Raw genomic sequence first — 22,743 nt, 5'->3', positions numbered from 1 at the left:
CTGGTTGGAAAATAGAAAGGTTCAAATGAGACAGGTAAGAGCACAGAGGGTGAAGGAAAGAAGCATCCCAGCAGGAGGGCAATAACCAAACCAGGGTGTTGGTCCACCCGCCAGCCTGGTGTGATAAGCTACCCTAAAGGTATTGAGAAAAGGGCTCAGCTGAAGCAGCTACAGAGCTATTGTTCCTCTGTTAGCTCACAGCAGATAGGAGAGGTTTTAGAAGACCAGAAAAAAGGCAAACATAGGGTTTAGCTTCACAAAACACACAAAAGAAAAAGTCAGGTCACTTAACTCGAACTCCTGGAAAACTGATGGAACAAATAATGAAACAACCTATTTGTACGCACTTAGAAGATAACAAGATGATAAGTGACTGTCGACACCGATTTGTCAAGAATAATTTAATTTCCTTCTGTGACAGAGTAACTGGCCTGTGAATAGCTGGAGAAGCAGTCAGCGCCATATATCTTGATATTCATTAGGTGCTGCCGCACATGGCTTCCTCAGCAGCACACCAGAGAAACATGCTCAGGCAAAACTACTCTAATGTGGGCACACAACTCATCAGAAAACCATATGGAGAGAGTCATTACTGGTGATTCACTGTCAGACTGGGAGGACGTGCTGAGCAAGGAGACTTGTCCCGGCCATGACACTAGCCAGGATGTCACTGGTGATATGGATGATGTGATAAAAGTGCTCAACATGCAGGTATCATGCTAGGAGAAATGAAAACACTCCAGGAAACTGGATTAGAAGCCAAACAATCTTGAGACATGGAGAAGTCAGAAAAAAACAGCTGCATTAAGTAGATGGAAACATCCGCATGCAGGTGGGAACAAATCGCTGTGCAGTACCAGGAGGGGAAGAGGCTGGGGTCAGGAAGCATCACAGGCTCAGCATCAGTCAAAAAGCCATGCTGCACGTAAAAACTGCAGTGGCCAGCCTGTCATGTGTCTGAAAAGTGAAGACCAGCATAGGCAAGCTGGTCTCCACATCTCCTGGGGGTTGCAGTAATAGGTTTGAATTTCAGCAAAGGCGAATAAGGTTGGACATGAACTACCTTCCACAGGTAGGACTAGTGATGCACAGGGAGAGACTGCCTTACAGACGCTGTGAAATCTCCACTACTGGGTGTTTTTTTGAGCATATTATACAAACACCAACCAAGGACAGCTCAGGATGTACCCAGACCACCCGACCGATGCTTCCCAGCCCCAGGTCAATCTCTCCTCCAGCGTTTACCAAACCCCCACATGAAGCCTTCAAACTTCCTGTCCCCGTAGCAGGCTGTGCCTAAGACTGCTGCAGCTACACCATCTGGTGAAAAAAGACTTCTGTTTGCTTTAAACCTACTGCCCAAAACTTCACCAAGTGAAATGCTCTCATTTCCCATGTGACTAAGAAAAACACCCAAACTTTATGTTCTCCCTCCCCATCTGCTGTCTCCTATCCATACTGTAGAGGAAACTGCTCTAAAGTACTGACTATCCCTATATTCTTCGTGTGCTAGGCTAACCAAACCCACACCAGTAAAATGAAGATCTGGATGTCCATCTGTAGGATCACCCATTAAGTTTGCTCTTGAGAACACCCATGCTGCTGTCCAGCCGCTAACCCAACCAACCCTTCCACCTCCCCGTGACCCAGAAGAGGGCCATTACTGTAGGGCCTTTTCCCAATTAGGACTGAGCCATGCATAGCAGTTCCCTGACACAACTGCAGTGGCGAGCAACACCCACCCCCCAGCTTTGCCTTCCCAGTCTCAAGGCACGCAACCATTTAAAGAGGAAGCCACTAGATGGCTTGCTGGAAACGCTGCCGGCTCTCGCTGGAACCTTCTGCAGCAGTATTTACTTCTACACAGACCCACCCCTCCTGCTGAGCCGCTTCCTGATGCGGCTGATGGTGTGCCCAAGCCATCTCATGCCACTGTGCTGCGAGGTGCAAGAGACACAGCGTGGCACAGCTTTGGTGGAGAAGCATAAGTGAGTTTTGGTCTCTGGGTGTGCTCCTGTGCCCATGGGGATGCTGTGAGGTAGTTTTGGAGCTAGAAAAAAAGAGATTTGGAAAAGCAATGCTCCCTAAGTGAAGCATATATGAGTGCAGTGGGACTCAAGGTGCATTAGAGCATCTCCGTATTTTCCGTATGCAGATGTAACTGCTGCAGGCAAAGCTTCCTGTCGTGCTTAATCTGATTTCTTTGTCCTCTCTTCCCCACAGCCAGCTGCCCAGAGGGTTGAAAATCTGTCTTATCTTCTCCTCTCCTCCTTCAGAGGGATGTCACCCATTCCCTTACCATCCTCACATTGGGGAGATTCAGCAGCACTTGCAGGCTGGCACAGCCAAGCCCCAGCCTGGCATGGCCTCTGCAGAGAGGCTGTGGGATTTGCAGCAGCTTGGATAAACTTGAGAAATCGAAAGATCATTAAAAAAAGGCATGCAATGCACTCTAAAAGAAGTTGGTGCCACTTGCACATAGGAACTAGGTAACAAAATACATGCATTAAAAGTAGAGCCTGGTGCAAACTGGGTGCAGGGATGGAGGAGGAGGACAGGGGAGGTAGGTGGCCATGGCTGGACTCCTCTTCCTTACATGGGGGAGAGCTGAGCATGAAGGTCAGCACTGGAGAAGCACAGGACAGTGCCAGAGCCACTTCTTGGGAAACTTACCTCAGACCTCCAAGAGATCTGGGGGGTTGAAATCACAACCCCAAAAGATGGAACACTGATTCGAAAGCCTGTGTCTCACAAGGGGCAGGGTGCCCTTCACCGCCCCAGCCTCGGCAGGAGCCGCTCTCCTTCTCAGCCAGCAGCAGGATGTGCACAATTAAGCAAAACCAGAAAATAATTAGATCTGAAAGACGTTTGGCTCTCTCTGAGATAGGGTGGAAGGTCACGTTTAATCCTATATGCCAGCAAATAGAGAGATCTGGAGACGGCGGCACGGGAGGAAGAAAGCTTGAGCTGCGTGTGGGCAGCGACAGAAGGGCTGGTGACCCCCTCAAAGCCCCTCTCCACCCTATCCCAGATCACAGGAACCCCCCCTTCAGCTCCCTACCTGCTGCCATACACTCACAGACATCTGGAGTATCTCAGCCTTTTTTGCCACCAGCTCCCCCAGGGTCAGCTGTGGTTAGGATGTGTCCCAGGTTCTGGACTCGCATGTCCCAGGGCCCCGGCATGCTACCTGCAGTGGTTTACGGGGTCACAGACACTAAGCACATTACAGACTCACTAGTTCCCCTGGGTGCTGTTTCAAGGATGCCTGATGCTTTCCATCACAAGGCTTTCGCTGCTCTAAGGGCAGGCAAGACTATTGATATCTGTACTGACTACTGAAATCTGAGCATAGAGAAAGCCCAGAAGTTAGAAACTCCATCATGCTCGTTTTAAACTCCCTAAAATCAAGATGAACTGAAATAACAACTGACCATGACCACCCTAAGGATCCAGATTCCATCCCAGCCCTATGCTACCTTGTAATGGGAAAGGATGGGAGCTGCCAGTGCCCCTGAAGCAGAAAATTCCCATTTTTATTAGGGGACTCTTTCTCTCGGGTAAGAGGATGAATGAAGGTGGGAAACTACCTTCTAATGTAGGATTACTTAACCAATATACTTTTGCTGCTATACAGCACAGCTGATGCATGTGCAGAGTGCCTGTGTATAAATACAGCGCCAAATATAGCTGGGTCCTGCTTCCAAGGCTGAAACCTGTGCTGTGCTATGAATAGGTCCAATACTATCCCTAAACATGGGGCTTTCTGGTTTGAGAAAGAGGCGATATTTGTCAATTTAATAAGTGCTTATCAGATTCCTCTGTCACAACTCTCCTTAATCACTTCTGGGTCCTGCAAACTGTTAACTGCCCCCGTGTCCACTAGTGACGGACCCACCTCTAGCGCTGCACTGCATAAAGGAACTTTTTCCCTTTATTTTGAACCTGCCTCCTGAGAGATGACTGGGTTATTTCAACTGCCAGCAAGGCACATGGAGCTCCCAAAGCTATTAATGATGTACTGGGAACAGTCATCGTTTTCCAAAGGTAAAGCCAACCTGCATGGAAAAAGGCAGGGATATACGCAGTCCCTGTGGATGCCTGCAAAAACCAAAGCAGGCAGCACACTGGTGCCTGCACTCAGTGACCTCAAAGTACCTGACTGCTTAATTTTTCCTTCTATTTTTGATTTTTTGCAAAAAAGACCTTTGGCCCCCACCTCGAGAACACCAACCCTGCCAGGCGGGATGGCCGAGGGGCTGTCAGCACAGGCATATGAAAGCGTGTACCTCACCAGATGAGATGTCTCCAAGGAACAACAATACGCGATCCCCCTCAAATGCTTAAAAAAAATCCTAAAAAAACCCCAACCCCAAACAAGATAAACCTTTTCATTTTGAAAGCAGGAACTGGGTTATCCTCCTGTTCTCATGTATGACTTATCTCATTTCAGAAGTGAAGCAGACAAATATGTTGACTGGGGTTTTGATGAAGCGGGTGAGATGAATGATGTGTAGTTTACAAACCAGACAGCAGCTTATCATGCGTAACAAGGACAACAATTAAAGGCTGTGAGTGTTTTGAAAACCACCCAAGGATTTTCTGAGAGACAGAGTACATTCAAATAGCAGGCCTGATATCACTGCTCCACAATTGCAAGTCAATGTATTTAAGGGCTCCAGTTGTCAGTAAATTGCTCTTAAATTACTATTTTATTATGCCCTTGTTTTTAGTTTAACAACATCTTCCACAATAAGTTATCAAAAGCCATTCAGACAATTTGTCCAAGCAAGAGATGACTAACAGTTAGATGTGCACATCTGATGGGCACCCACCAAGCACAGCATGTTCGCAGCAGGGCTGAATGGACCAGCACTCTCAGAGGTACTTGGGGAGAAAAGTCAGGAGTTTGTATGAAAAATTTAGGCTGGGATCCCTGATCTTTAAAGTGACATGGTACAGCATCAGGGATTGGAGGGAGGAACTAGGTACTCCTGGATGGCAACCAAGCCCTCCTAGGGATGGGCTACATTGATGTTTTCATGTCTTGGATGGCCAACAGCAAATCAGAAATCCAATGTGTGCTCAGGCAGCTTGCAACTGCTTCAGGCAAGCCTGAAATCAGTAGCCCTGGTGTGACAGCTATTTCTGGGTTTGCAGGAAGGTTTTGCAGGAGGCCTTCCTCAGCAGCTTCCAGAAGAGGTACCCATTGTTTGCCACTTCCTCAGTTACCAATGCGGCACCAGCTCTGGGCAATGGGCAAAACTATGTGAAGGTACCCACTTTTTCATCAGGGAGAGGAAAATCAGTGCCCAGACTCCTCTTGCTGCACAAAGACCCAGCAACACATCACTACCCACCAGCTCCTCCATACATGCACACAGGATGCTACACTTCCATCAAAATCAGCAAAATCTGCAGTAACGGAGGTCATGGCCAGGGTCAGCCCGGGTATTTAGCACCTATTACAGCTGCATGAGTGTCTTCAGCAGGGCAAAATGGGTCAGGAAACTTGAGCCTGCATATGAATGCAGCCCAACAACCTCTGCAACCTCTGTTTGGCCAAAATGTCAACTCCCAGTGAATGACCAGCAAGAGACATCAACTGTTCATCTACTGGCTATTTGCTCCAGTGTCTCCCAAGCACTTCAGTCTGCCTTCATTTCCAGTTGAATTTATCTGGTTTAAGCTTGAATTTATCCGGCTTCAACTTCCAGATAAATTCCAGCCTGAATGAAAATGTTCCTTGATGTCCCGCTTTTTCTCACATCAGGTACTCAGGACTCAGCATGCAAGTCACCTTCCACTCATGTTTCTGGTAAGCTCAGCTAAAGCTAAGTATCCTGTCTCCAACAGGTTCTGGCTCTATGCTCATTAATCTTGATCCAATTGCAATGCTTCCGCTGGCTCTGTGACTTCCCACACCCACGTAAATCGGGTCTTTCCTGGCTTGGTGAAAAGCATGAGTGGGGTGGAGAGACCATACCCCATCTCACACAGGATGGTCTGCAGCAAAGTTAAAGCAGAGCTGCTAAAAATGAAGAGACTTCAACCTGAAGTTGACCTGCTACCGAAAAAGGGCAGGCTGCTGCCAGTCCCAGCCTCCTGCAACAGGATTTACTGGTCTGTGAGATGGTCCAGCTCCACACCACCCATCACACCAGTCGTCTCCTTACACTGCTGTGGATACAAACCTCTGTCCTGGCTCCTGCTTGCAGCAGCTTGACTGAAGGTGAGCTACAGCCTGTTTCCAGATGAAGGGATTTAAATTATTATTTGCAGTAATTAGCACCTGCACGCCAACCCATTCAAAATACTTTGTTTGGGCAAATTTACATCATTCTCTTCCTCAGCTTCACTTGAAAGACCAACATTAAAGAAAACAAAGTGAGAACCCTGCGGAAACCCTCTCTGTACCTCATCCAGGGCACATCAATACCCTCGCTGTTAAACCTGGCAGCCTTCTCCCTAAATGAGAGGTCAAATAGTAAGAATTTCAGCATGTGCCTTTTCATTATTGCAACTAATGCTAATTAGAAGAAAAAAATCTCAACAACAAAGGTTATTGCCAGTTGTACAAGACAAGAGATGCAAGCTGACACTGAAATGCTGGTGAACATGAATCCTGCTCCTTGTCTCACCAAAATCAAAGCAAATCTGTGGCTAAAACAGGCAAGAAGATACCAGTGATGTTTCTAAGCACATCTGCAGCTGAGAGGCTGCAGCACAGCACATAAACTCTGCCAACCTCCCCCTGCTACATTCAAACAGGTTTGAATTTATGTCTGCGTTAGAGCTGACCTCAGCGCGGAGCAGGAGGACCTAATCCTATACATCTGAAGGCAATGGGAGCTGTGCCAGACAGCATAGTGCCTGCTGGATTTGGCACCCATGGCTTCCTGGCACCTCCTGTGTCTCTCTGCTGCAGTGGCCAGGAGAGGACAGCTCTGTATCCCGAGGACTGCTTCTTCCCAGGTCCCCAAAACCACTTGCCCCAGCAGATGACATGGGCTTTGACAGAGGAAAAGCCAAGAAAAACTTGAAGCTGGCTTTTTGCTTTTGCCCCTTCCCACACAGGTCTAACAGCGTGATGTGGGGAGAAATTTAGTGAGTAGTGGCAAAGCTCTTTTCCTTTAACAACCCTTGTCTAAGAGCTGGGAACAGCCTTCTGCAATCAAGCCCTGGACATGAGAGGGGCTTGGGGACTGCTATTTATGGCAAGCAGGGCCCTGCACTTTCCCTCCTGGAACACCCACCCCAACAGCTGTGAACCTCTATGTCCAAGCTGGCTGCATGGCTCAGTGCTACCCCGGCATCTTTGGTCTACCATGAAATATAAAAATGCAATCACTGAATTCCCCCTTTCCCTAGCTGGTTTGCTTCTACGCAGATTTAAGTGCAGATGACCTCTTTGAAGGACAGAAGGACCTTTTGCTCATCAGCACCCATAAGCAGAGACAGACAGACGGCAATCTGTGCCTTGTATCATTCAAGGCACGTGCATGATCTCCCGTCTCCAGCGCCCATGACCCACCTTGCACTCTGGCCCCACAACAGTGCCAAGGAGCACCAGCACCCGACGGAAAATTTGCCAGTGTTGCGATGCAACCTATCAGTTCACATGGTGCTGGCTCTCCTCCGTGTTTCCAGCAGCTACATCACATTCTGAGAGGCTAAAAATACATTAAGTACTTTCCTAATGTTTCTTTTCCACTCCAGAGGCTGCTGCAGAGCTCTGAGCAGGACGGGAGGTGAGCAGACCAGTGTGGATGCCATAAAAATGAAGCAACAGGCCCAGCATTTCCCGCAAAAGGAGGTGGTCAGGGAAGTCCCTGCTGCAGGCAGTACCAGTTCCTTGGAAAAGCAAAGGTGAGAGCCATACAGCTATCAAAAGCAAAGTGTTTCTGATTATGCTGCAGGATTCAGCACTGACAGGAGCACAGAGGAGTTCACAAATGAGCATCTTCTTCATCTTTAATGACCGAGATTAAGAAGCTCCATGCAAATTAACTACACAATATCCCTTTGACTTGTTACATTTCACAATGCAAATTTAACCTCTGAAAATAACTCTGGCCCAAAGATGCAACCTTTTTGCAACTGCCCCCAGCATCCCTGCATGCAACGGCCAAGTTCTTCAATACCCATTGCCAAGGCAGCCAGGACAGGTTTACTGGCACAGCTGGGTTGATTGAGGCACATTAGCCATCTTAGGCTTTATTTTCTGTGCTTCACAGAAGGTGTATCCCTGCTGGGCAGTGCTCTGAAACACAGGTAGCCTGATGCAGACGTGAGGTGGATGGGGATGGGCAACAGGGAGCTGGTTGCTGCATCCTGAATGCACTTCACTTCAGAAAAACAGTTTCTCACAACTCGGCTTGGGAAGCCAGGCTAAGGAGCAGGTGACCGTATGACATGCTGCTCTGGGGAAAAAGAAAGAAAGAAAGAACCTCCTCCCCAACCCGCCTCCCCGCCGTGCGGGATAAGACACGAGCCCTACACAGCTCGTCACCCTTTGAAAGGCAGTTCTCCTTGGGCAGCCAGTTCAGCTGCCTATTACTGGCAGCTCCCGTCTCCATCAAGCTCTCCAAAGCAATGGCAGCCCTGTCGAGTGTACAATTTGGAGAATCAGTCCCTTCCTTGTGTGGAAGAAATGACTGGAAAGGATATCCCCAGGCCGAGCATCCCAAGCTGGGACTGCACTTCTTGATCTCACAGCAGGGACAGTGTGAGCAAGAGTCGGGAATTTCAGCACTGAAGCCAGCCTCAAAATACAACCCCCACCATCAGATTTTCTCATCCCGTCACCCCAAGCAGGCTGATGAAACCCTGACAGAACAGCAGCACAGGAAGCTCAGTGTTTTCCATCCAAGCTGTAAGCTCAAAAGGGACCAAAATGCCCATTATTTTGTTCAGAAGCAGAACAAACTGGAAGATCCCTCAACAGAACATCCCTTAATTTACGCTGCGAGCCACAGACAGAAGAGCTCAGCTCCACTGTGCTGCAGAGAGAGTAGAAAGAGGAAGATTTTCACATTTCTGACACTATTTTCCCCTTCTACCTCGCGTGCTTGCCAGAGCTCCAGTTATTAGGAGGCTGCTTGTACAAACCCAGAAGCAACATATTTTTAGCACTGGAGAATCGCATGGCACGATCATTAAGCATGCTTCTGCAGACAGCAACAAGAGTGGGGATTTTTCCTCCTCTAAATTGGCTGCAGCCACTACAGTTTTCAGCCCAAAGCAGACTTTCAGGAAATTCAGGAGGGAGTCTTTTTCCATGACCTATTTAATACCAAGCTGAAGTACACTCAATTTTCCTCACAGATCCTCTGCATCTGATGGGAGGTTTCACAGATTTGTTTTCTAGGCTTTATCTGTTGCACACTTCTGCTACAGAGCATAATACCATGCATTATCACCACACTCCCTAGCAACATGACTTTTAATTTAGTGTAGAGCGTTGCAGCACTGAGAGTATTTTACTGACTCAGAGCAAAGATGACACGCTGGGAAACCTATCAAAAGCCCCATAGGTGCCAAGGGAACCTACAGCACATGTATGATGGCATTTTAGCTCTTCAACGCAATGTGGCTGGCACTGGCATGAAGAATACCTTGGGAAAGACAAATTTGCTTCACTGATAGCACAAGCTACAGTCCAGCCATCACGGTCTTGTGGAGTGATGACTACATCAATGACAGTGGTGCCAGCAGATGTGAAACGAGAGTGGAATTCCCACAAGTTCTGTTTGAGTGCTCAGCACTTGGACAGAAAAACATGGGAAATGGTTCACTGTCAGAAGTAAGAGCTCAGAGTCAGATGGAGATGAGGCAGCACCTCCTCGCTTCTCACCCAAATGCCAGGAGGACAGATGCTTGGTAGACAAGCCAACCAACCCCCTATGAAAGCTACCCTGAAGAGTGAGACCAGCCTGACACCTGACAAGGACTCACAGCACCGGTTTCTCTTTACTCGCTGGACCACACAAACTCCAGAGCATCAGGCGCATCATGCTACCAAGCCTCAGATGAGGAGGATGGTCTTTTGAAAGTGTAGGAAAATTGGGTCCCACCTGACAACAGAGAGCATGCAAAAATGCAAAAGAACCATCAGCAGTTCAGACAGCATCAGGTGAGGTGCTTCTCCACCTCTACCCACTGTTACGGGAGAGCAGCAGAAAGCAAGAGCAGCATCCACACACGGTGGATAGAAGAAAGCTATTGCAGCAGAAATGACACCGAAATGCTGTCCCTTTTGGGGACAGTGGAGTGGTGGGGAATCCATCAGCCCTTATGCATGCAAAGAGGAGACAGAAATATCAGAGCAGTCGTGCCAGGTCTGATGGACAAAGATACCCCGACAAGATCCTGGGTCAAATGGCTTTTTTTGGCTGCCATGCAAAGTTAACTGAGCTTAGCTGGCCGCAGAGGCAGCTTGGCCCATGGCAACGGGATGGGTCAGTGAGGATTAAATGTATAACTAAACTGGGGGCTGCAGATTGCTTCCAGAACTCCCATCGGCTCTTGGAGCTTGTGAGTTCACCAATGGCAAGATGCTGCTGGTTTTGCTGCTTCTGGGACATGGGGTACAGGTGGGAAAAGAGTTCACTGCCTGTTTTCACTTACGCTGGGGTTATATTGCTCTTATGACTCTGCACGCCCTCAAATCCAGATTTTCAGTGGAATTTCCTAGTATGCAAGAAGCCAAAGAAATAAAACAAGTGATTTCTGTATTTCTTCTTTGAGCCTAATACATAAAAATGCCTAGATCTTTCTGGCTTTCAGCGAGGAGACTACAGGCACAACCACAGGCATGGAAGACTTCTTAATTTCAATTGCAAAATGCCTTTTAGCAAAACCTCAACTGAAATGCAGATAAGTTTCTTCAAAGGCTAAAAAAAATAAAAAAATATCCAAATGTCATAACTGTGTTGCCTAACATGGATACAGGATTTAGAAGTGGGAAAAATAATACTAAAAATAAGTTATGAAGGGTATGTAAGGTATTGATACACAGCACATGGTTTAAACTGTTAATCATTGAACAGATTCCAGTATAAAAATAAAGAGACTGAAGCTGCACATAATGGAGGAGTTGCTCTATTTATAAACTTCTCTGTGCAAAGGGCAAGCAAGGGCCAGGACAAGCAGGCAGCGGAGGCTGAGCCACCACTATGGAGCCTATATTTTGAGGGAAAATAAACAGATATTTTAATTGTTCTTTGTTGGTTTTTTTGTTAAAGTGTTGTCAACAAAATCAAATAGAGTTGTCCAACAGCCTGTGCACCCCAGCCATGTGAGCAGCATTTACAGCTCCTGCATGTGACAGCTCTGCTAATTTAGCCAGTAACTGACTCCCTCTGACCTGTAATAACACCGCTCCCAAATTAGAGCCCTCAATTTGACTTGGCTTCAGTCCCTCCCTCCCAGCAACATAAAGCATCCTTTTCTCCCCCTTCCCCAAACATTCATAATCCCATCCTTTCTCACTGCCAACTCAAACTCACATTTAGCCTTTTCCTGTTTTTCTGGGGGGTGTGTGTGTGTGTGTGTGTAGGGATGAGGGGGTGCAGGCAGCAAGGGGTAGGGCAAAAGCCTGGTGGAAAAACACCAAGAGACAAAACCAGCAACAAAATCAGGCAAAAATTCCAAGTTGGTGACATTCAGCTGGAAAAGCTCAATGACTCACATGCAAATAAAATCTGCCTAAATTCACTGCTGCATGACGCAGGCCACTGGCTTCAGCATAAAAAGGCCAGGATGAAATCATCCACAATTAAGTCGGAGCTTGGAAGGCTGCAAAAGCAGCCGCATTAGCACAGTTCCCTCGGCTTAATAGGAAACACAAAGGAAGGAAGTTCAGCGGAGTGAGAACATCCCCCTTTTCCCCTCCTTTCCACCGACACCTCGCACCATCAGTCACCCCCAAACGTCGGCACGGCTCCTCCGGCATCACACGTCGGCGCTGAGCTCCAGCAAGCTGCTTGCTAGCAGGCGGCTGCCAGCTTTTAATGGGCTTTCCTGGAATACTAGCTCAAAAGTGAAATAAAAATAAATGTGGCTACGTAGGAAGGCAAACCCCCACCAGTCAGAGACTTCTTCCAGAGATTTCTGCCCTGCCCTCTGCAGAATGGGATGACATATTGTAGAATTAACATTTACAAACCCTGGACCAAAGCCAGACCCTCCCCAAATCCCCCAAAGACGTGATGAGGGGGAGAGAGGGATTTAAATCTTGGTTCTTAGATTTTCTTCTTTCATTGCAACAGTGCTTTTAAACCTTCTGAGTTTGCAAGTACTGTCTGAAGCCACACTACAGAAATGCACTCGCAGCGGCCCACGGCACAGGGCTAAGGCAGGGAATGGGGTGCAATAGGTTCCTCTTACATCAGCATGCACATCAGGCTTCAAGTCCCTACCCCTCCAACGCAACCATTCATGGGGTTGTGTCATGAACCAGGTCATCAGCCTCCTCCAGGCTAAAAATAACATTGGGAGGGGGGAGAATAAACTAAAAAAGGTCATTTTAACCTAGATCAGCCTGCTGATGGATTCACAGCACTGCTCTACAAAAGGCTTTTGGAGCTCCAGCTGAGAAGGGAAAACAATTTCTTTAAACAAGCACTGGTCCCTCTGCACCACCCCAAAATGCTTCTCTGGGGAACAGCTGGGGAGCATCCATCCGGGATGCAGGAGGACTGTGCCCCAGGCATCCGGAGTGGCCTCAACCAGTGGGACACTGCACCTACTCTCAGCTAGGATAACGCAAGGAGTCCACAGAAATTCAGTGACCGGCTGCACGTTTATTGAGAAATTGGTTGCTTGAACCATTACGGGCTTTCCCCCCGCCAAGGCTGTCGTGCCTATCCCTGGGATAACCAGTGTGCTGTGCTGCCGAGAGATCCCAGACTGAGCCAAAGGCTCCTCGGCACTCACTCACGCCAGCTCGCAGCGGCTGCAGCAGCAGGGTGTTAACAGGTCCATAAAAGGTAACTGGAAGATGGGAGCACAGAGCCTCCTGCCAGCCAGACTGCATTTGTTCTGGAGGAATCTGCACCTCCCTAGAAAGAAATACATATAAAGATAACACTGCAAGTGGGGAAAGGCTGGAAGCGCCTGCAGGAGGACATCCGACAGAGCCCCGGCCATCTGGTCACCCACCCTGCGCAGTGACACGGCCCTCCCTTCGCCACCAGATGCTAATTCCTTTCATCCGGCCTGGCCCTCCGCTGGTGTAATTTTAGGTCTGTGAATAGGACCATATGCCTTTGAGATGCTCATTTATTTTTTACTAAGCCCTCCCTTTCACCACTCCCTTCTTAAAGGAAGTCCAAATTGGGTGCCATTGGAAATGGTGTTTCTTGTCTGGTCCTCTAACCGCAGAGCATTAACGAGCTATCTAGAGCATGCTCCGTAACACCGCCACTCATAAAACTGGGGGGTGTCATTATCTTCAAAGCATTTTGCAAACACTCTTTCTTTCCTCCCCACATCACCACCACAAACTAGTAATTATTCACTTTTCTCTGAATACGGCGGGCTTGGTCCAGCACCCTGGAGCTCGGAAAAGGCGTGCTCAGCAAAATTTAACATGGCCAAAGTAAAGATAAAACTAGTTCCTATCTTCGGATGCTACAGACTGCTATTGTTGCTTCCTGTCCCATAGCAGACATGAAAATGTTAAAAATAAATGCTGGGACCACACTGGCCAATAATGTAATTTCCACGTATTACGAGGAAATGCAACGCCTGGAGAAAAAGGAGTTTTAAGGGAAGTTTTGCTTTTATACGCATCTCAGTGCTATGAATGAAAGTCACGGTCACAATCTGCTGCTGCTCTTAGCAAAACGCTGCATAAAATGCTGCGAAACCCCCTCATGCTCCAGTTGCCTCTGGTCCTGCCAGGCACCGAGTCCCTGCAGGAAGAGGAGACCAGAATGGGAGGGAGAAGGCTGCATGCAGTGTCGTGTCCATCGCTGCTGCCACTGGCATTTAAAAACATCACTTCACCTTGAACCTCAAGTACCTGCCTGCACCCCCCAAGAAAGCTTTTACCCCAGAGCTAAGAGCAGCTGGGAGGGGAGAACCTCCTTGGTGGCCCCACGTTGGCTTCTTCAGGTGGGTCGGAGCATGTAACAACATGCTCTCGGTTTGGGTGACACAGACAAGCCGCGACATCACAGCAAGGCCACGGGGGATCTCCACTGTGCCAGGGCTCAGCCCACCTCTTGGGATGAATGTTGGATCCTCCACCATGTCCCAGGCAAAGGTGTCCAGTCAAGGACTGCTCAGGAGGGCTGCAAGCAGCGTGCACTAACAGGCTGAATCTGTGCATCTGCCAGCCATAAAGGTATTATTTCCCCTTTATTGTTAAGGTCTTTCCAAGCATCTGGAGTGGTGGGGAAAGCACAGCTGCCCCCCAGGAAACCCTTTCCATGACAAATTGGCTTCTTGCACAAATCCAGGCTGCACAAAGCTGTTACAAACCTCGGGAGCTACAAAAACATGTAGTCTACTGCGGCAAACCAGCGTGAGACAAGAGAACATCCCTACAGGGGAGCCCTGTGCGCTGCATGCACCCAGCACACTGAAGAGCAAGAGCCTGTTACGACGCCAAATTTCTCACAGGGAAAACATACCCAGGACTTAAAAAAAGAACATTTCTGTGCAATGCTTGAGGTGTAAAAATCAAGCCTTGGCTTTGGCTGGCCACAACTCAGCCCTGCGGGAGCTTGGGGAAACACCTGGCTGCTCATTGCTCCACACTCCCTGCAGCAAACAAGGGATCAAACAATTTGATTGATCTGATCAGATCTCAGATTCAACAAGATCTCCTCCCTGGGTAAAATCTGACATATTTTGCTTTGGTTTTAAAGTAAAGATGAAGAAAAAACAATGATAGCTTGGCTATGAAGTGAGGATGAGCAGATACACCCTCCATGCTGCACGCTCTGGGTGTAGAAGCTGCAGGAGTTAGGAAATACAGGCATCCATCCCTTCCCCTTTCTGCTATTCATATCACCCAGTGCAAAGCACTTGACCAAAGCCAGCGGATGAGTCACCACCGTAAGGAGGAGACTTTCTAATTTCAAACACTTTGATCCTGCCCTGAAGTGCCAACGTCAAAGAGGAGGGAGCGGAGGACTGGGGGCTGACTCAGGGAAGATGGGAAAAATCTGAGCATCCCTAACAGAGACATTTAAAGCAAAGTGAAACTCCCCTTTTTTCACAAACAACAACAAAAAAATGGACTGGAAAAGCTGACTCTCACCAGTTAACAGCTTGTACCAGAGCAGCAGTACCTGCACTCGGCTGGGCTCCCTATATGTTTGCCAGCTGTAACAAGCACTCACAAGGCAGAAACACCATCTCAAAACACACCTTTCACTGGGGAATTCACTGTGTCTCAGTGCTGCCCGCGGCTGGCACGTAAAGGCAGCCAGCTTGTCTTTCCTTTACAACCAGCTTCACATTGTGCTTCTCATATACCCACAAAATGCTACAGGACCTCAGAACAAAGAGCAACATTGTTCCTTCAGAATAAAACTACTGTTCACCCAATTTTCATTTATATTTCACGAAAACAGCCCAGGAACTGCAAGGCTTCATTTGTTGGGGGGGGGGGGGGGGGCACGACACCAACATGATCTGGCAGCACTGCAGTCACAGCTATTTCACTGGGAAGATTTCCATGGTGCTCTTTCCACCGTGAACACAACATGACATGGGTCAACATGGACATTTAACTTAAAGAAGAATGCTGGTCCTTGCAATTACATGTTCTCTCTGTTCAGCTGGTTGATTTGCCCATGCACGGTGCTGAAGGTACTGGTTCCTCTCTCGTAACTCTGCTGCTCATAGAAGTCCCCAGAACCACACTGCAGAGCCCAAAAATCCCATACAGCCCTATTTTACCACTGTTTATATACTAAAAACAGGTGTTGGAAATGTCTGACAGCAGCTGATGTACCTCCAACACCTAATGGTGGTCCAAGTGTTGGTGTTACCAACACTAACCACCAGTGTTAGAGCAGACCACAAGAGAGGACAGAAAGTGAGTATTATCCTTAAACACCTAGGGAAATATTGCATGGCTCTGGCAGAACAATTTCTGTTTGATTGTAAAGTCTCCTTCTAACACTACACTTTTGAGCCTTAAAACTAATGTAGAAAACCAACTGCTCCCCCAGCTGTGGGCACTGATGCCTTTGATACTGTAACCTCAAAAGCTTTTGCTATGTAAATCAAGATTTCTGTCCAACCGAAATCCTTCCTCATTCTCCCCCTGCCTGGTTGAAATGTCCATTTTCAACTACTAAAAAAAAAACCCCAAAACACAAGAAGGATTTGAAATTTCATTTTCCATAACATTTGGGAAGGAATTTTGAACAAAATGAAAACCAGGTATTTCGTGGAAGTAGAGAGAGAACAAGATTTTCCTGCGGAGAAAAATCCCTGTCCTCACATCTTGATGTTTTTCCCTGAAGAGCAGCAACACGCTGCAATAACCCACACGGAAAGATTCAACCTACACTACTCAGAAGCTATGAACATGAGAAGTGACAGGATTTCTGGAAGCCGCTGACCCTTCTCTTACCCTCGAGAGTTATTGACTACAGCAGAGCAGCAATGGCGCTCTTCAAGCAACACTGTAGCAAGCAGGCAGAAATCTAGTTGATTAGCAGAGCTACACAACACTCTCTGGGATTCTGCACTGGGTAAATCCTGCTTCTCCACTCCTTGCAGCCCCTGTAAGTTGTTCCTATGATGCCTCAAGCCCTAACTGCACCCCTGCAAACAGCATGCAGAAATGAGCAAAAAGTGTATGGCTGCGTCCTCAGAAATTCAAGCTTTTCTTGGCTAGGAGCAAAGCTGGAAAAACACAGTAAGATAACAAACAACCAAAAATCCAGATGCAATTGGTGCGAGTAGCAGCATAATGCTGCAGGGGACCATGGGGGAAAGTCAAGGTGCCACAACCTGGTTCAAAGCTGCACAGGGGAGGTTTAGATTGGACATTAGGAAGCATTCCTTTACCGAGAGGGTGGCCAAATGCTAGAACAGGCTTCCTAGAGAGGGTTGATGTCTCAAGCCTGTCAGTGTTGACGAGGTGTTTGGACAATGCCCTAAACAACACGCTTTAAACTTCTGGTCAGCCCCAAAGTGATCATGCAGTTGGACTACACAACTGTTGCAGGTCCTTTCAAACTGAAGTATTCTATTCTATTCCACCTTCATAGAATTCCGTGCAGCTGGGCAAGTCTACCCTGCAGAAGGACCCAACTGCTGAATACCTCCATCAATTCAGACTCTAGCTGGAGAGGTGCAAACTGCACCCACCCAGCATGGAAGAGCCAGAGAAAGGCTTTACTGTGTTGCAATATGGCAATAGCATTGTCCCACTCAGCGAGATGTCTGCAACCTCCATTTCAGGGGTAGATCTGCTCTATATCCTGGTTCCCCATGGGAAGAGCGAAGCTCCAGCACTTCGCAGCTCAAAGGGAGTCCTACAACTGCTTAGGTCCTCTAGGTCTTCAACTGTCCTTGTCTGGTGCGAAGGGAAACTTGTGGATAGGTTTTACACGACTCCGAGTTATCATCCACCTCCTTCACCTTTCTTTCCTTTCGGTGTTAGGAAGAGGTGGTATTTCTTACCCAAAAAATAAACCCACTACAGCATTTCACATAGAGGGCTGCTTCTGCAGCCAGCAGCCTTTCACTAAAGCCTGTGGGCAACTCTTTAGTTGCTACGACCACCTACCCCAGGTTCACTCCTTGAGGAGAAATGTCTTAAGTAGAGGGGAATTGGGCCTGCAGCTCTCCAGCACGCTGGCAATCTCATATAGAAAAGCACTCACACAAGTTAAGCTTGCAAAGCCTCCACTCCTCAGCTGCTTTACAAACAGCAACACAGCATGAGACTTGTTGAAGGCAGAAAATTGGACACCAGGAACAAATTCCCTGACCTGTCACTTTCCACAGTCCTTTTGCTGCTGCGGAATACGCATATACAGTCACCAGACAACAAATTGAAGATCTCAACATGAAGCAGCATGACAAGAAAAGCTGCAAAATAAACAGTGAGAAGTTTTATATGGAAACGCAGCAGGAGGGAATGCTGTTCCCAGAGACGCTTCTCCATCAGATGCTGACAATCAGTTCGGTGCATGAAACTGCACCAGCCCCCAGCAGCACCAGCTCGCGGCAGTACTGGGAAAGATGGGGAAGGTGGTGAGAAGCCCCGATTTCCCAGTCTCACCACGTTGCACTGGAACAGTTTTTGGGAAAAGATCATAAATGCAGTAAATTTCTACCTTGATAAAGCAACCAATGCAAGGCCATGCTCAGGTTTCAGACCTTATAACAGCCACCACTCTTTGCAGAAGTAAGTTATTTTGGGGTGAAACCTGATCAGCTCTTGCAGCAGCCAGCACAAAGGCCAGAAGTGCCTCCCTCTGGGATGTAGCTGCCAGGGACCTGCCTGAACTGCAGTGCCAGCACTACCTGCTGCCCCTCTCCTACACCCTCCCTGTCCCAGTGCCAGCCCATGTCACTGATGCCAACCCAGATAGGATCAGGCTGCTGAGCACAAGGTGGGACAGGACAGGATAGGAGTAGGATAAAGTAGAATATTACTTATTTTTTCCCCAAATCCCAGAGGATTTTTACCACCTGCATGAATTCCTAACATCCTTTCCCCTTTGCCATGCTGAGAGGCCAACAGCAGCAGTGAGGACTCCCACTCACAGGAATTGATGTGCATGGATTGATCTCTGTTTTGTCAGTATTCAGTGAACTACTTGCAAAAGCTGCAGAGCTGCATGGCTGGAGTGCGCCAGCATCTCCTTCATCCTCAGCCTGGCCTTTCCTCTCCCTTCACTTACTTTCACAGGAGTTTAAAGTTTTCTATGCCTTTGATTTGTGGCACAGGAGACATGGCAGGGCACTTTCTCAGCGAAAGGTAAGTGGCAAAGTCACAGCTCTTCAACCCTTGCTGTCCTCCCTGACATCAAGGTTGCCATTTCCCACTGCTCTTTATCACCATGATTTTCCACTATACAGAACAAATGCAGAGTTGGGTTAAAAAACCATTCCCCCATCCTCAACCATCCTATTCACCAGTGCAAGTAACAGCCCAATAAGGTGGTGGAGAACCATCTCCCTGTGACTCTTGCCCCTGGGTGGGTGATATCCAGAAGGACACATGCATTGCTGGTTGTGGCATCACCCACCGCTGGTGTTTCACAGGGCTCTGTGCTGCTGGCTGGGAACCAGCCTCCCTGCTGCTCCTATGGTAACTCACCCCTTCCAGCCAGGGACCTCAAACCATCTGCCTGCTGGAGGAGAGAAAATGTAAGTGTGGCAAAGGGATGTGGGAGGTTTGGGCTTTGAGAGAGGAAAATACTACTCAAATGCTGAGAACAAAACAAAACAAAACAAAACACATCTGAGAACACTTCTACCATCTTCTTTTGCCTGAGGTATTTTCTGGGTAAACCCATTAAATCAGAGGTACTTGACAGCCCCATCAGCTGCTGCATCCTGTCCAAGGCTTGCATTAAAGGAGTTTTTCTTCCCCCACCCAGCTCTTGCAAGGAAAAATCGGTTTCTCCAGCCTGGCTAAACAGCTTCACCGCACTGAAATGCAGCCCACTTCCAGCTTCCCCAGCATCAGGGATTACTGGGTTACAGATACGTGGCCTTCCCATACGAAGCCAGTTTCCTGGATACTTGCGCCACGGCCCCTAAATTCTGTTGTGGTCTGGACTGCATGGGCTGCTGGTTTTAATATTTTCATATGCTGAAAGCAAGGCCCCGTGATTTTCTTTAACTCTTTTTTGGTTTTGAAGGAGCATTTTCCATGATGCTGCAGAAAAGACGTAAGTCGTGGTGTCGGAGGACACAAAGGTGGCTCTGGGGCAAGGCTGAGTCCTTCTTTCACCCGACCACTCAGCACACTATTTCTAACGGACTGATCGGCTTGCCTGTAAATACAGTTGCTTCTAATCTCTATTCATGTAAAGTCCAAGTAAAGTTCCTTTTCATTATGTAAATACATCTATTATGAATATAATTTATGGCTTGGCCTTACTCAGTGAGACTAATGAAACATCACTGCTTCTAAAGATAAAACCACTTTCCAAATACTTCCTATACACATATTGCTTGTTCAGAGTTTCTGCATTATTCATTTGTAACACCAGGGCACTCTTACAATGGATTTCCCTTAGCAGTGCTCAGATCCACCTCCTTCTCCTGAACAGGACAGTTTAAGTCCTCTGGGATTCTTCAGATGAACGGGGCTGGAGCTTCTTCACACCATTTCTCCCCAAAAGTTTCTTAAGTTTTCACAGTGGGGGTTTATCTTCCAGCCTCTTCTGAAGGATTTTTCTAGGCAAAACCATGAGGGAAGTGAGGCCGATGCTGGCGATGACAAACATGTCTGAAGGATGCCATCCAGGTTCACAACTCTGCTGTCCACTGGGCTGCAACACCATAGGCTGGTGCCTGGTCCTTTTCTGACCATGGGTTAATGCAACCCAGAAAACCCTGAATGATTTGTACTTTTCAGTGCAAACCACCTCTTTACCTCACATAGGGAATACCAACAATAGCTCCTGAGATCCAAGGGGCATGGCATGGGCTCTGGGCTGCCCTCAGCAGCTTTCAGTCCTGTAGCACCTTCTTTTCTATGGGGCTCCCCAGGTATCTTGCCAGGCAAGTTTCCCCAAACTTCTACAAGAAACCAAGGCTGCCAGGATAAGAAACAGCATCTGATCAGCCATTGCATGATGTGGAATAAAGACATGTCTGTCATTTTTTCCTGCCCTATTTCACAAGCTTTGTGGCCCCAGACACCTTCATGGCACATGGGATGAGGCCTTAAAGAAAAAAAAAGAAGCCCCCTGGCAACATGACTGCAGCCAAATCAGAGACCAAAACTGTGAGCACCACCTCCCTTGAAACTTCAATACCAAGAGCAAGAAGACCTCACCCAAGAGCCAACAACAGGAAAGTCCCCCTCACTGCACATCTGAGGCAGAGCCCCAGGTTCTGTATGCTCCTGAAAAACACTGCTTTTGTGATAATGCTGTGCCTGATGAGCCAACACGGGGAGACAGGACCCATCTGATAGACAACTGTTGTAGGAACATCTAAGCCAAGCCGACCAGCTACTCGGTGTTACCTTTTCAGTGCACAACACATGGTCCCTTAGTCATGGCCCTGCAGAGCACTAGAGATTTGGACCTGGGCACCACTCTCTTACATTGCCCCAGAGCAGACTGTAGTGCAGTGCTGGCCACACACATCACACCGAGAGCTGCCATCAACCTCGCTCCATCTCAGGAAATCACATCTGCGCATTCAGAGCTGAAGAAAACCCTCAGTGTCGGCAGAGGAATACGACGGGATGAAGGCAGCAAATAACTCCATCACGGCATGAAATGACATAAATCCTCAGCAACCAGCACTCAGAAACATGCTTTTGATCTCAGACTATGACTGTAGTGTCTCTTTGATGAAACCTGTCTTTCATAAACAAAATCCAGCCCAGGGGATGAAGAGGGTAATCAAACATCACAGCCTGCTATTGAATTTCCTGACATAAACAGCATGTTCACAGTATCACCCCAACATTTGCTCATCCTCCCTAGCTACCACCATCTCAGTCATTTGAATGCTCATGTCTTCCAGCAAAGTGTGTTATGCCATCTTCACCATCCTCACTGCATTACTGTAGGAAACCAAAACCTTTCTTTCAGCCAAGACCATGCCTTGCTAAGGGTATTATTACACAGGATAGAAAGATAACTCCAGCCCCGAAGACAGGCACTTCATGGAAGAGATCTTCATGCCCATGAGGACCAGCACCTACAATAGCAAAATTCACAGATCCTAGAGAATTATTTCCAGTTAAGATGGAGAAGTCTGACTCCCTCAGTCTCCTACTCACAGCTTCCGGTGTTCTGCAGAAACCACATCTCCCAGAGACTTTCTCTCACCTTGTGATGAAAGGTTACCTTCCAGGAAACATAACACAGTGCAATGTGACGGAAGAACCATTAGCTTACGCATTAGGGAAAATCTGTTTGCAGGAAGGGTACCAAAGCACTGGACCAAAGAGCTAGGACAATCTTCTTCATAGAGTTTAAGAGCAGACAAGTGCATCCAAAATAGCCCAACACTACTAGTGCAGAAAAACAGGTAAGTCATCTTCATGTTGCTTCCAGCAGCCCACATAGGAGTTGCCTTCAGTAACTTTATATATTTAATACAAAAACACTCAATCAGAAAACTGTAAGTTAACCAGCTCAAGTGGCATCTGCTCTGCTTGTTTTCCTTGAGAATCCTGCACACATCAACTGATGCTCCCCCTACAAAGCAAGAGAGGACTGTACATCTTCCCATGCACCTTCTGCAAAGGTTAAGTTAAGCTCCACTGCACACAGAGGGGCAGAGATCCTCCTAGGCTGAGCCAGGCTGTCAGCTCCGTATCATTCAACAGGAACAGGGTAATTTACACCTGCTGAGACAGTCTCTCTCCTCTAGCAGTTGAAACCACGAAAGCCATGGGATGCTTACAATCAACAGGTTTCTCTGTCTTTTCAGTTCAGCAAAATTGCTTCAAAGATCCTTGGTCTAGAACAGGTACGTTTCCTTAAAAATACATAGGGCAAAAAGTTCATTTCTTTAACTTCCTGAAGCATGCGGGTTTGATTAAAGGTGTAGGGCTGGTGG

General features: G+C 47.7%; 1 protein-coding gene across 6 annotated transcripts in view; it reads right to left on the bottom strand.

The window, feature by feature from the left end:
• SAMD4A (sterile alpha motif domain containing 4A) overlaps positions 1-22,743 on the bottom strand; it is a 104,195-nt gene that overhangs the window by 42,951 nt on the left and 38,501 nt on the right. The gene's annotated exons all lie outside the window — the stretch shown is intronic.

The sequence above is a fragment of the Lathamus discolor genome, chromosome 6, assembly GCF_037157495.1.
Source record: "Lathamus discolor isolate bLatDis1 chromosome 6, bLatDis1.hap1, whole genome shotgun sequence".
Classification (NCBI taxonomy): Eukaryota; Metazoa; Chordata; class Aves; order Psittaciformes; family Psittacidae; genus Lathamus; species Lathamus discolor.
Note: the sequence above shows the minus strand (reverse complement) of the source record. Positions and strands in the feature narration are given on the sequence as shown.